The sequence below is a fragment of the Balaenoptera borealis genome, assembly GCF_965194805.1.
Source record: "Balaenoptera borealis genome assembly, chromosome: 1".
Lineage (NCBI taxonomy): Eukaryota > Metazoa > Chordata > Mammalia > Artiodactyla > Balaenopteridae > Balaenoptera > Balaenoptera borealis.
Window position 1 is genome coordinate 70,981,989 of NC_138860.1, and position 12,834 is coordinate 70,994,822.

A 12,834-nucleotide genomic window follows, 5' to 3' on the forward strand; every position below is an offset into this window, starting at 1 on the left:
CCTCTTGCAAAGTGGTCTTCTATTTCCTTTCATCTGACCTAGATCGGCTAGGAGACCTAGAGAAAGATCGGGACGGCTTGTGATTTCTCTCTTGGGACAGGGATCTCTCTCTTCTCCTATATCTAGAAAGGGACCTGCTCTGGCTGACGGAGAAGGCTCTCCATCTTGGAGATGTGTGGGAGGTGGAGGACTCCTCCTCCCATAATCATCTCGAGGGCGACGACCCCAAGAAGGAGGCGGTCACGATTTCGACTTCTCTTTTCCCCATTCGACAGGTCCACTCTTACTCGGCAGCCACATAGTGTTCTCCCATCTAGTTCTCGGACAGCATCGGCTGCATCTTGGGGATCTTCACATTCAACGAGAGCGAAGCCGGGAGGGTTTTTAGCACCCCACACACTTCAGAGTGGTCCATAATAGCCTAAAGCTCGTTCCAATTCAGCCTTGTTACCACTGTTTCCAAGATTCCCTACATAAACTTTACAGTCCAACGGACAGGAATCACGTTGCAAGACCCTCGTGGCTCCTGGGTTTCACGGGCCACAGGGTGGTCCCGGGCCTCTAGAATCTGGTAGCTGAATCTGCTCGCACAAGCTGTCCTGTGGGGATGCGTTTTCCCCTATGTGTCCAGCCCGGGGCCCTGCTCTCTTGGCCTGGCCTCCCGGGTGAGAGGGTGAACCCCAGCTCCCTGGAGCAGACACTCAGAGCCCTGGTGACCGGACTCACGGCTGACGGGGCTGGAGCGGCGGCTGGACACGTGTGGCCAGCCTGGTGGTGTTTGGCCCCGTCTGCAGTTCCAGTTCCAGCTGAGAAAGAGCCTCCCTGTGTTACTTTCTCCTGGTTGTGTAAGGATCCCCGGTGTCATTTGACAGAAATGTAGACGGTGTGTTCTTTCTCTCTTTTCTCCCTGCTTCCTCTCCTCCCTCTCTGCCTCCCTCTCTCCCTGTACCTCTTTCCCTGTTCCGCTCTCCCTCTACCTCTTTCCCACTCCCTCTCTCGCTCTCCCTCTGTCTCTTCCTCTCTCCCTCCCTCTCTCCCTCTCCCTCCCTCTCCCTCTCTCTTTCCTCTCCCTATCTCCCTCTCTCCTCTCTCCCTCTTCCCTCTTCCTCTCCCTCTTCCCTCTGCCTCTTTCCTCTGCCTCTTTCCTCTCCCTCTTCCCTCTCCTCTTTCCCTCTCCTTCTCTCCCTCCCCCTCTCTCCCTCTCCCTCTCTCCCCCCTCTCTCTCCCTCTTCCTCTCTCCCTCTCCCCTGTCTCTGCCTCTCCCTCCGTCTCTCCCTCTGGGAGGGAGTGAGGGAGATGGAGAGATGGAGGGAGCGGGAGAGTTGGAGGGAGAGGGAGAGGGAGAGGGAGAAGAGGGAGGAGAGGGAGGGAGAAGACGTCTCTCCCTCCCTCCCTCCCTCTGCCTCCCTCCCTCTCCTCCCTTTCCCTCTCCCTCCGTCTCTCCGTCTCCCTCACTCCCTCTCAGAGAGGGAGAGACGGAGGGAGAGGCAAAGACAAGGGAGAGGGGGAGAGGGGGAGAGGGAGAGAGGGAGGGGGAGAGAGAGGGGGGAGAGAGGGAGAGCTCTCTTCCTCCCTCCTTCTCCCTCTCTCCTCCTTCTCTCCCTCTCTCCCTCACCCTCTCTCCCTCTCCCTCCCTCCATCACTTTCCCTCCTTCTCCCTCTCTCCCTCCCAGAGAGGGAGAGACAGAGGGAGAGGGAGAGGGGGGAGACAGGGACACGGAGAGGGAGGGAGGGAGGGAGGGAGACAGAGAGGGAAGCAGGCACCCTCTCGCCTTCTCCCTCTCCCTACCTCCTTCTCCGACTCCTCCTCTCCTCTCCCTCTGTCTCTCCCTCTCCCTCCCTCCCTCCCTCTAGGAGAGGGAGAGGGAGAGGAAGGGAGGGAGAGAGAGAGAGGGAGGGGAAGGGAGACGGAGAGGGAGAGACGTCTCGCCCTCCTTCCCTCTCCCTCCCTCGCCCTTTCCCTTCCTCTCTCCCTCTCCCTCCCTCTGTCTCACCCTCTCCCTCCCTCTGTCTCTCCCTCTCGCTCCCTCTGTCTCTCCCTCTCCCTCACTCCCTCCCAGAGAGGGAGAGATGGAGGGAGAGGGAGAGACGAGGGAGAGGGGGAGAGGGAGAGAGGGAGGGGGGAGAGAGGGAGAGGGAAGAGGGAGAGTGGGAGAGAGGGAGAGAAGGAGGAGAGAGGGAAAGGGAGGAAGAGACCTCTCTCTTTCTCCCTCTCTCCGTCTCTCCCTCTCTCCCCCTCTCTCTCCCTCTCCCTCTCTCCCTCTTCCCTCTCTGCCTCTTCCCTCTGCTTCTTTCCTCTGCCTCTTTCCTCTCCCTCTTCCCTCTCCTCTTTCCCTCTCCTTCTCTCCCTCCCCTCTCCCTCTGGGAGGGAGTGAGGGAGATGGAGAGATGGAGGGAGCGGGAGAGTTAGACGGAGAGGGAGAAGGAGAGGGAGAAGAGGGAGGAAAGGGAGGGAGGAAACGTCTCTCCCTCCCTCCCTCCCTCTCCTCCCTTTCCCTCTCCCTCCGTCTCTCCGTCTCCCTCACTCCCTCTCAGAGAGGGAGAGATGGAGGGAGAGGCAAAGACAAGGGAGAGGGGGAGAGGGAGAGAGGGAGGGGGAGAGAGAGGGGGGAGAGAGGGAGAGCTCTCTTCCTCCCTCCCTCTCCCTCTCCCCTCCTTCTCTCCCTCTCCCTCCCTCCATCACTTTCCCTCCTTCTCCCTCTCCCTCTCTCCCTCCCAGAGAGGGAGAGACAGAGGGAGAGGGAGAGGGGGGAGACAGGGACACGGAGAGGGAGGGAGGGAGGGAGGGAGACAGAGAGGGAAGCAGGCACCCTCTCGCCTTCTCCCTCTCCCTACCTCCTTCTCCGACTCCCCCTCTCCTCTCCCTCTGTCTCTCCCTCTCCCTCCCTCCCTCTAGGAGAGGGAGAGGGAGAGGAAGGGAGGGAGAGGGAGAGAGGGAGGGGGAGGGAGACGGAGAGGGAGAGACGTCTCGTCCTCCTTCCCTCTCCCTCCCTCGCCCTTTCCCTTCCTCTCTCCCTCTCCCTCCCTCGCCCTTTCCCTTCCTCTCTCCCTCTCCCTCCCTCTGTCTCACCCTCTCCCTCCCTCTGTCTCTCCCTCTCCCTCACTCCCTCCCAGAGAGGGAGAGATGGAGGGAGAGGGAGAGACGAGGGAGAGGGGGAGAGGGAGAGAGGGAGGGGGGAGGGAGGGAGAGGGAAGAGGGAGAGTGGGAGAGAGGGAGAGAAGGAGGAGAGAGGGAAAGGGAGGAAGAGACCTCTCTCTCTCTCCCTCTCTCCGTCTCTCCCTCTCTCCCCCTCTCTCTCCCTCTCCCTCTCTCCCTCTCCCTTGTCTCTGCCTCTTCGTCTCTCTGTCTCTGGGAGGGAGTGAGGGAGATGGAGAGACGGAGGGAGAGGGAGGAGAGGGAGCGAGGAAGAGGGAGAGAGGGAGGGAGAGAGGGAGAGAGGGATAGAGGGAGGGAGGGAGAGATGTCTTTGTCTTTCCCTCCCTCCATCACTCTCTCCCTCTTCCCCCTCCCTCTCCTGCTCCCTGTCCCTCTCCCTCCCTCTATCCCTCTCTCCCTCTCCCCCCTCCCTCTCCTGCTCCCTGTCCCTCTCCCTCTACCTCCTTCCCTCTCTGGAGAGGGAAGGAGGTGGAGGGAGAGGGTGAGGGAGAGGGAGCACGAGAGGGAGAGAGGGAGAGGGAAAGAGGTATAGGAAGAGCGGAACAGGGAAACAGGGACAGGGAAAGGGGGACAGGGAGAGAGGGAGAGGGAAAGAGGGAGAGGGAGAGGGAGAGCAGAGCAGGGAAACAGGGACAGGGAAAGAGGGAGGCAGAGAGGGAGATGGAAACGGGGAAAGGGAGGGGGGACGGATAGAGGGAGAGGGAGAGAGGGACAGGGAAAGAGAGACAGGGATGGAGGGAGGGAGAGAGGGACAGGACAGGGCAAGAGGGACAGGGAGAGAGGGAGGGAGAGAGGGAGGGAGAGAGGCAGAGGGAGAGATGGAGGGAGAGTGAGAGGCAGGGAGGTAGAGGGAGGGAGGGAGGGAGGGAGACAGAGAGGGAGACAGGGAGAAGGGCTGATGGGGGCTCCCTCCCCCTCCCATCCTCTGCCCACTGCTTTCTCTTTTTTCTGCTTCAACAAACACCAGGCGCCTTTCAGATCAGCCCTGAAGTCAACGTTGATGCTTGGGACGGCCTGACCTCCCCGCTGCCTTCCAGCCCAGGACCACAGCTGGGAGATGAAGTCTGCGGGGCCCTGGGGGGGGGCAGCGGCGGCGGAGGTGGTGGAGGCAGGCACCTCCTCTGACGCCCAATCTCTCCTCGTTTACGAGGCAGCCGCCAGCTCCCCTCCCTGACTCCCCAAGATTTGGGGCCATTTTAATATGTGTCGATAATGCCATGAGCTACTATTTAACTTTTCCACGAGGACCCATCTCCCGAAATGCAGTGGTTTTCAGGCTTGGCTGCACTAGAGAACCCCCAGGGAAAGGAGAGACGTCTGTACCTCCCTCTCTCTCCCTCTCCCTCCGTATCTCCTTCTGGCTCTCTCCCTCTCCTTCTGGGGTGATGCCCGATGAGCTCAGATTCGCAGATGTTCCCCCCATCCCCTCTCTGTGCCTTGCGTGGGGCCTGGGCCTTCTCACTGTGGCCCGGGAACAGCCTCGACATTCAGACATCGGTTCCTGCAAGGACACTTGCGTTTGGTCCATACCGCATGTGGCTGCAGTCTGTGCTTCTCCCGTTTAGCATCTTCAGTAGATGGGGGCTGTGCATGAGCCCTTCATCTTCCCCGCAGACACCACTGGTGCTTGCTCGGCCTCGCGGGTGATGTCCACGGGGGACAGACCTGTGTCCCCACCTTCTTGGGCTGCAGACAGGCCACGTTGGTCCTGTGGTGACTGGGGGCTCCCAGGAGAACCCCACCGCAGACCCAGAGAGGTGGCCCCAGAGAAGGTGGCGTACGCCTGGGGCCAGGCCTCACCAGCCAACCACGGGGCACCTGCAGCAACAGGTCTCTCGCCGTCCAGGGGCTGGGTGTTCGGGCGCCGTGGGGATGAGCTGCTGTCTGCACGGCAGCCAAGTTTGTATTGTTGAGCCCGGGGAGGCCCCTGGGTGGCTCCTGGAGAGCCTGGTCATATTTCTTCCTGCCCTTGGCCTTAGAGCTCATCATGGTTCACGCCGTTTCTGGTTCCAAAAGGACCTGTGTTCATAAAGACCACATGTTAGGACAGCACCAAAGTGTCTAGAAATCCAGGCCAGGAGGAGGAGGGAGGGGGTTTGGCTGTGCCCGCCAGTGGCCTGAGAGCCCTCCCACCCACAGAGACCTGGCCCGGGGCCTGTGGGGAGGGCGTGGCCCACGGTCCCCAGCGCTGGCTGTCTCTGGGTTCCAGGAGAACTGCGCGATCCTCGGGGAGCTGGTAAGGCTGCAGGCTCAGAAGTCCCGCCTGCTGGGATTCAGCACGCGTGCCGACTCTGTGCTGGAGATGAACATGGCCAAGACCAGCCAGGTGGTGGCCACTTTCCTAGGTAACCCCGCCTCCCCGAGTCCCAGTGGGGACGGGGGTCAGGTGGACCTTGACTGGACGTGGTGCTGCCTGAGACCCCACTGTGTCAGCCCTTGGGGGTCGCCTTCCCCAACCCTTCATTCTGCCTCGAGGGGCGTGGGGTGGGGGGCGGCTGGGCGGCTGCCACAGGGACATAGCTGAGCCTCTCCCCTCCGCCCGCAGATGAGCTGGCCCAGAAGCTGAAGCCCCTCGGGGAGCAGGAGCGGCCGTGATCCTGGAGCTAAAGAAGGCTGAGTGCCAGAGGCGGGGCCTGCACTTTGATGGGCCCATCAACGTCTAGGACCTGCGCTACTACATGAACCAGGGGGAGGAGACGCGCTACCACGTGGACCAGTACCTGCTCAATGAGTCCTTCCCCATGCAGGTGGTCACGCGCGGGCGGCTGGGCATCTCCCAGGAGCTGCTGGGGCTGACCTTCGACCTGGAGGAAGGCGCCAACATGCGTCACGAAGATGAAGATGTGAGGCTCTACACGGTCCGGGACGCGGCCTCGGGCAAGGTCATCCATCAGCAAGTTCTACCTGGACCTCTACCCTCGGTGCATGCGTGGGGGAACCTGTCGGCCGTGGGCCGGGGCTCCTCTGTGGTAGCGGGGCCTCACCCGCGTCCCTCCCCAGGGAAGGGAAGTCCGGGCACATGGCCTGCTTTGGCCTGCAGCCGGGCTGCCTGCAGCAGGACGGGAGGTGCCAGATTGCCATCGCGGCCATGGTGGCCAACTTCACCAAGCCTACGCCCAACCCGCCCTCCCTGTTCCAGCATGATGAGCTGGAGACCTACTTCCATGAGTTCTGGCAAGCGATGCACCAGCTCCGCTCCCAGGAGGGTGCGGGCGAGGGGCTGAAGGCAGGGGGCGGGGAGGGCCCGGGCTCTCCCGTGGTCCTCAGGCAGGCCCTCGCCACGGGATTCTTCCGCTGATGTCACCCCGCACGAGGAGACGCCCTCGGTGTCAGTTTCCATCATCAAACCCCACACACTGGGCGCGTAAACAACGGAAGTGGATGTCCTCGAGACTCTGGAGGCTGGAAGTCCCAGATCAAGGAGTCAGGACTGGTTCCCTGCATGTTAAATACAGGTATTCAAGAGTTGCCTTTAAAAAAGACAAAATAGAAGAAAGGAACGTTGCATGCAAGGCTGGTGAGTGATGAGTGATGAGAACCAGAGGTTAGGCTCTGGGGCCGGGAGCACCACGCCCTGTGAGGCCCTGGGGCTGCTGCCAGTCTCGGTGGAGGCTCAGCAAGTCCCAGTGACTTCCCAATGTGGGGGGGGGTCCCCAGATGAGCGTCTGGGCCCAGGACCCAGTGCTCGTTCAGTCTTCCTGCAGTCAGCCCTTCGTCCTGAGAGCGATGCTCTCACAGACTGCAACCGGAGCGCGTGGGGACACTTTACTGAGCTGTGCAGCCGTCACTACTGCCCTGTTCTGGAACATTTCCCTCACCCCAAAAAGGTCCCTCACGCCCTTAGTTATCATTCCCTCCCCTCCCCTGTCCCTGACAACCAGGAACCCACTCTGACTCTGTGGATCTACCTGTTCTGGACGTTTCCCCTCAGTGGGGTCACACCCTGTGTGTCCTTCTGTGTCTGACTTCTCTCGCTGAGCACCGTGTTCTCACGGTGCATCCACGTGGCAGCGAGTGGCAGGGCTTCACACCTTTGCGTGGTCGAGGGCCGGAAAAAAGACAAACGAAAAGAAGGGCACGTTGCCTGCGACTCTGGTGACAGCCGGGGATGAGAACCAGAGGGTAGGCTCTGGGGCCGGGAGCGCCGCGCCCTGTGAAGCCCTGGCGCTGCTGCCAGTCTCGGCGGGGCACGAGCAGCGCCGTCCCCCAGGAGCTGCTGGACAAGCTCATCAAGTCCCGGCTGGCCAACCCCCGTGCGGCCGGGCCGAGGGAAAGGAAAGGGGCTCCCGGACCGCCCGGCTGGAAAGCGCGGCCTGGACACAGTGCCAGCGCCCCCGTCTCCTTCCTCCCGCCCTCCAGGCCTCTTCAACCTGCGCCAGATCGTCCTGGCCAAGGTGGACCAGGCCCTGCACACGCAGACGCCCTCGGACCCGGCCTAGGACAATGCCCGCCTCTGCCAGGAGATCCTCGGGGTCCCAGCCACGCCAGGTAGCCAAGCGCACGCCGGGCCCACCTTAGCGGTCGGTTGGCGGCTACTGCCCAGGTCAAGAGGATCCTCTGGTGGTGTGTGAAGGGGGACCGACTGACGGGCTCTGGTCGAGGATCGCTGACCTCTGGCCTCTTCCTGCCTGGGTTCCTGGGCTGGTCCCTCCAGCTGTGGCCCGCGGAGTCCGAGGGTGGGCTGGGCCTATCTGCACGTGCTTTCTGGAGAGCCTGGAAGAGGCAGGAGAGGGCTTCATACCCCGGACGGAACGCGTCGACGAGGTTTGCCCGTGCGTGTCGGTGCGGAGACGCAGTTCACTCCCTCGTGAGCGCTTTAACCCGCGCTCTCCCCGTGCTGGAGGGCGAGCCCTGACTCATCCCTCGGAGCCTCGGGCAGCTGTCCCTGTAAGAGGCTTAGGGGTGAACCCTCGTGAGCTTCAGCAGAAAGTCGGCAAAGATTGATTTGTGTCCCTCCACTGAGTTGCCCGCAAGGTCCCCGTTTTCTAGAAGTGTTGGGCCAATACTCCCTCTAGTGGCAGGGGACTCAGACAGGGCTGCTTTGAGGCCCCAAGCTCTGGGCTCTGGGGATGGGGCACGGAGCGGCCAGGGGGCCGGGCAGGAGCCTCTCCGCGTGTGTCCCAGGGACCCACCTGCCTGCGACCTTCGGCCACCTGGCAGGAAGCTACGACGCCCAGTCCTATGGCTACCTGTGCAGCGAGGTGTACTCCGCGGACACGGTCCACACACTCGTTTCAAGCAGGAGGGCGTCCTGAGTGGCAAGGTGAGAGGCCGGCCTGCCGTGCAGACCAACACGGAGGTCCTTGGCCTGGGCCTAGATGCTTGTGCCGCCCGCCTGGGCCTGCCAGGCTCTGAGGGCCCTGCCCAGAACCCCCTGCTCCCCTGCCCTTTGTTGAGTCACAGCAGAGGTGGCCACACCCACACCCTCCGTGAAGGGGGTGCTCCACCCTCCTGCAGCCCCGCCCCCTCTCCTCAGGTTGCCATGGACTACAGAAGCTGCATTCTGAGGCCAGGGGGCTCCGAGGATGCCAAGGGCATGGTGAAGCTCTTCCTGGGTTGTGACCCCATGCAGGACGCCTTCCTCCTGAGCAAAGGGCTGCAGGTTGAGGGCTGCAAGCCGCCGGCCTGCTGACGGCACGGGGTTTTGCCCCCCCAGGCGGGCCGGGTGCCTTAGCGCCCCGTCGGGGCGGGGGAGGGGCCGTGTGTCCTCCCAGCCCCCGAGTCCCCGGCGGCCGGCCTAGGCCAAAAGTCTCCACCTGGAAGTGTCTGGAAAGCCTGGCATCAAGGCTCCCCCTTGTTGCACTAATGCAATCCCTTCCTGGGGAGCTTTCCTGGTAACAAAATGGTTCTTTGAAAACGCAGCCATTAATAAAAAAGACTCTACTCCTGGTCTCTGCCTGCCGTCCCTTCCACCACAGGAGTGGCATGGGGGCCGTCACACTGGGGGGAGTTCTGACCTTGGTCGGGGATCAGCCCTGGGGCCGTGGTGACGCGTCTGGGTCACTGGGAGACGGCTGAGCTGTGGGGTGAGTTCAGACGGGGATGGTGCCCCGCACCCCGACAGGGCAGGCTCTCCAGTGAGGGGGTGTCAGTTTCCTGCCGGCCTCTCGCCCGTCACTGTTTGGCATCTCGGGGGCTGTGACTGGCTGGAGCTGGTTCTGGCGGTGGGCACAGCTGCGGGAAGCCCGGCTGTGGCTGTCCCTGTCCCCGTGTCCTGTCCTCCTGCTCACGGCCGGCCGGCTGGCTCCCTCTGGTCATCGGCAGCTGCTGAAGTCTGGACCACAGCAAGGGGCCGCCTTCCTGGGTCCTAGCAATTCTTCCCAAAGGCCTTAGGGATGTGTTTTGGTGGCAGTAGGAATTCAGAGAGGGTGCTGCACCACTGGAGCGGTAGGGTGGCTCTGGACCGTCCCGTGTGTCCTTCCCTGGCCTTTGAGCTCCTTGGGAGCCCTCCCTCCACAAAGGACGCCAGGCAGCGGAACGAGGGCGCGGGCGGCGCCCCGACCTTCTCCCCGTGGCCCAGGCGGGCAGGCCGTGCCACGCTCTGTCCTCCCCTCAGCCTGCCCGCCCGTTCTGTTGTTATTTTACCGAAGAGGACACAGACATTCAGAGAGGCTAGGGTCCATGCCTGAGGTCTCATATCCAGTAAGTGTCAGAGCCGGGGTTTGAACCCAGACAGCCTGTCCCGGAGACCGCGCCCTTACCTCTACACAAACCACCTCCTGGTTCCCTTTATTAGCACAAGACTCATTTCCCTGACAAGCCCAGGCCCCATAAAGGCAACCCTGCCTCCCCCACGTGACCAGCCCTTGCCAACTACTCACCCCAGTGGCAGAGGGACGAGCCACACAGGGGACCCGCCCATCTTGGCCATGGGGACACAGACACCCACTCACACCCAGAAGGACCTCCTCTTTACCTTAGGCCACACGCCCATGCCGAAGGAGCTGCTGTCTGTCAGCTGGTGCAGGTACAGTTCTGTCCTGGAAACAGAGAAGGGACCAGAAGTAAGGGAGGACCCACCCACACCAGTGGCCTGGCAGGGCAGGTGGGCATCATGGCACGGGGCTCCACAGAGTGCCCCAGGTGGCCCCGGGGTCTGCCTCAGGCCCTGGCCCTGCCTCCCGAATATTCCTCACTTGCTGCCCTCAATGGGCCCTTCTTAAGTGAAGGCCTTCCAGAAGCTTCCTTACTCCTCAGTTACCCTGCTCTGAAAACTGGGAGTTTCCTCCCTAATCTGCCCTCTCTCCAAAGGGTAAGGTGCCCCTCTGGCCTTAGCCAGGAGGCTCAGGACAGGTTGGGCCTGCCCTTCAGACGGGGGTGGAAGGCAGGAGACAAATGATGGGGGACGCAGAGGCAAATTGAAAATTATCACCCCTCGCCTGGGGTGAGCACTCCCTGGAGCTTCACTAGATAGAACCTTACTCATTCGTTCAACAGATGAGGAAACCAAGGCTCAGAGACAGGGAGCCACATGTCCAAGAATTCCCAGGAGTCAGCGAGGGGCAGAGATGACTCCCTGGGCCACCTCCCCCAGAAGGCCCTCCCAGATGAGTCTTGTGGCTTCTCTGCTGTTCCACCTGGTGCCTCCTCGCCCTGAGCTACCTCAGGTGCACCCAAGGCTCTCACAGAGTTTAGGAGCTTCTGGAAGATTTGGGGTCTGCTGTTCCTTGCCCACCTCCCACGCTGCTGTCAGAACCTGTACCAAAATGTCACCGTCACAGCAGACATCCACCACCACCCCCCAGCGTGTATAAAGAGCCATATGTGAATTATCTCACTTAATCCTGTAAGGTCAGCAGTCAAGGTACTATTTCCACTTTACAGAGGAAGAAACGGAGGTTCAGAGCAGGTGACACCTGGCCAGGTTCACCCAGCCCAGGAGCAGTACCAGGCAGCAAGAATCAGAGGCCAGATTCCTAACCACTGGGCTCCACTGCCTCTCACCTCTGGGCAGAGGCAGGGCTGGGGCCCTGGAGAGCGGAGGCCCTTTGTCTCACTGCCCTCGGCTGTCCCTGCTCAGCCCAGTCGCTCACCTGAGAGCCAGGTCCAATCCGGATAGCATCTGGGAGAAAACCTCGAAACTGCCTTCCCCTTCCAGCTGCCGGGCCACGTGGCTCTTCTCCAACAGCATCGTCTGCCAGGGGAGAGGACAGGCGCCGGTCAGCACGAGGCCCCGCTAGGCTGCCCGCACACCCCCACCAACCCCCAGGCCCACTCTTCGAGGCAGCACCTCAGGCCCCAACTTGGCTGGACGCCTCCAAATCAAAACGTGCCAGGCCTTTGTCTCACTGATTCAGCGTCCACGCAGGCAATCAACGAATGCAACGGGCTCATTCCGATGAAGGAATCCAAGGGTACTAACAATTAACCCAGAGCCGCCCTCCAACACACTCTTATGCAACCGAAGCCCTTAATAACTTGACCCACATGGTGATGCACGGTAGACTTTCAGGGCCGGGACAGAAAGGGATTTATCGTGCACCAGCGAGTCTGGGTATTCTCCTAGCTCCGCATACAAACAACCCTTCTAATAACCTAATCCTGTTTTCTGTTCAAACAGAATGTTGGCGGGGGCGGGGGGGGGGGAAGGGGAGGAGCCAGGTGATTTCAGAGAGAGGAACAAACAGGCCATGTGCCTGTCACACACGGGCTGCCGCAGAAGGCCAGCGAGCGCCTGTTTAATTTCAGCTTACGCTTTTAAGACCCAGCTAATGAGCGGCTGAATTATGTATCTACTCATGAATATTTCATCCCTGTGATACTCCGAGGCACAGACGAGCTGGCCTGCTCCGGGAGGAGATGTCTGGGCACTGAGTGAGGTGGGGAGGAGCTGGCCTTGGCCTGGGGAGCGATGACCATTTAGACACATTCCAGGGTCCCAGCTGGAGGCGTGGGCCCTGCTGAGTGGGGCTGAGGCTACTGCAGCCCCAAAGAGCCCCCTCTCCCTCCCATCCAGAGGCCTCACCTGGAGCTGGGCGGCCGTGACTCGGCCTGTGGCGTTCAAGTCCAGTGACATCACCATGGAGCACCGGGTGGCACGGCGGCTGTGGCCGGTGAACACGGAGCCAAAGGCCCGGAGGACAGTGAAGGTGGCTCGAATCTTCTCCACTGGTGGGGCACAGACAGGGCATCACCCGTGGCCCGGGTGCTGCCACCCCCACCTCTCACAGGACCCCATTCTGGCCCCAGGCCCCAGCAGGGGCCCCTCCACTCCCCCAACTCAGCTCTAAGCCACACCTCTTCCGCTGCTGGGCTGGCCCTGTGCTGCAAGCAGGGGCGCGGGGTGAGCAAGAGTGAGCCCAGAAGGGGAGATACACACACCTAGGATTGGTACGATCTGAGTGACAAGGGCTGCCCTAGGGCCTCCTGGGCCTGGTGGAGTCTAGGAGGAGGGCAGAGCATTAACATTCTTGGACCTGCTGTCGGGGAACGCCCATCACAGCCAGCTCAAAAAGCCCAGCAGTCCCAAGCTTTTTAACATAACTATTTAACAAGCACCCACTATGTGCTAGGCACCTGGATACAGCCTAGCCTGACTCCCACTCCCCCAACACACACTTTCAGCAGATCTACATTCTGGGAGGGCCTCTCCTTGCTGTATCCCCAGCTCCTCACAGGGCTCTAACCTGGGCCAGGTGCAGAACAGGTGATCAATAAAGCATTGGAATAAGCCCAGT

At 61.6% G+C, this 12,834-nt stretch overlaps 1 pseudogene across 1 annotated transcript; it reads left to right on the forward strand.

Moving 5' to 3' along the window:
• Positions 1–5,360: 5,360 nt before the first annotated feature.
• Positions 5,361–8,789, forward strand: LOC309617824 (thimet oligopeptidase-like; annotated as a pseudogene). The gene is made up of 6 exons: positions 5,361–5,502; positions 5,703–6,078; positions 6,158–6,353; positions 7,525–7,645; positions 8,282–8,420; positions 8,634–8,789. The product of its transcript is annotated as a thimet oligopeptidase-like (transcript).
• The last annotated feature ends 4,045 nt before the right edge of the window (positions 8,790–12,834 follow it).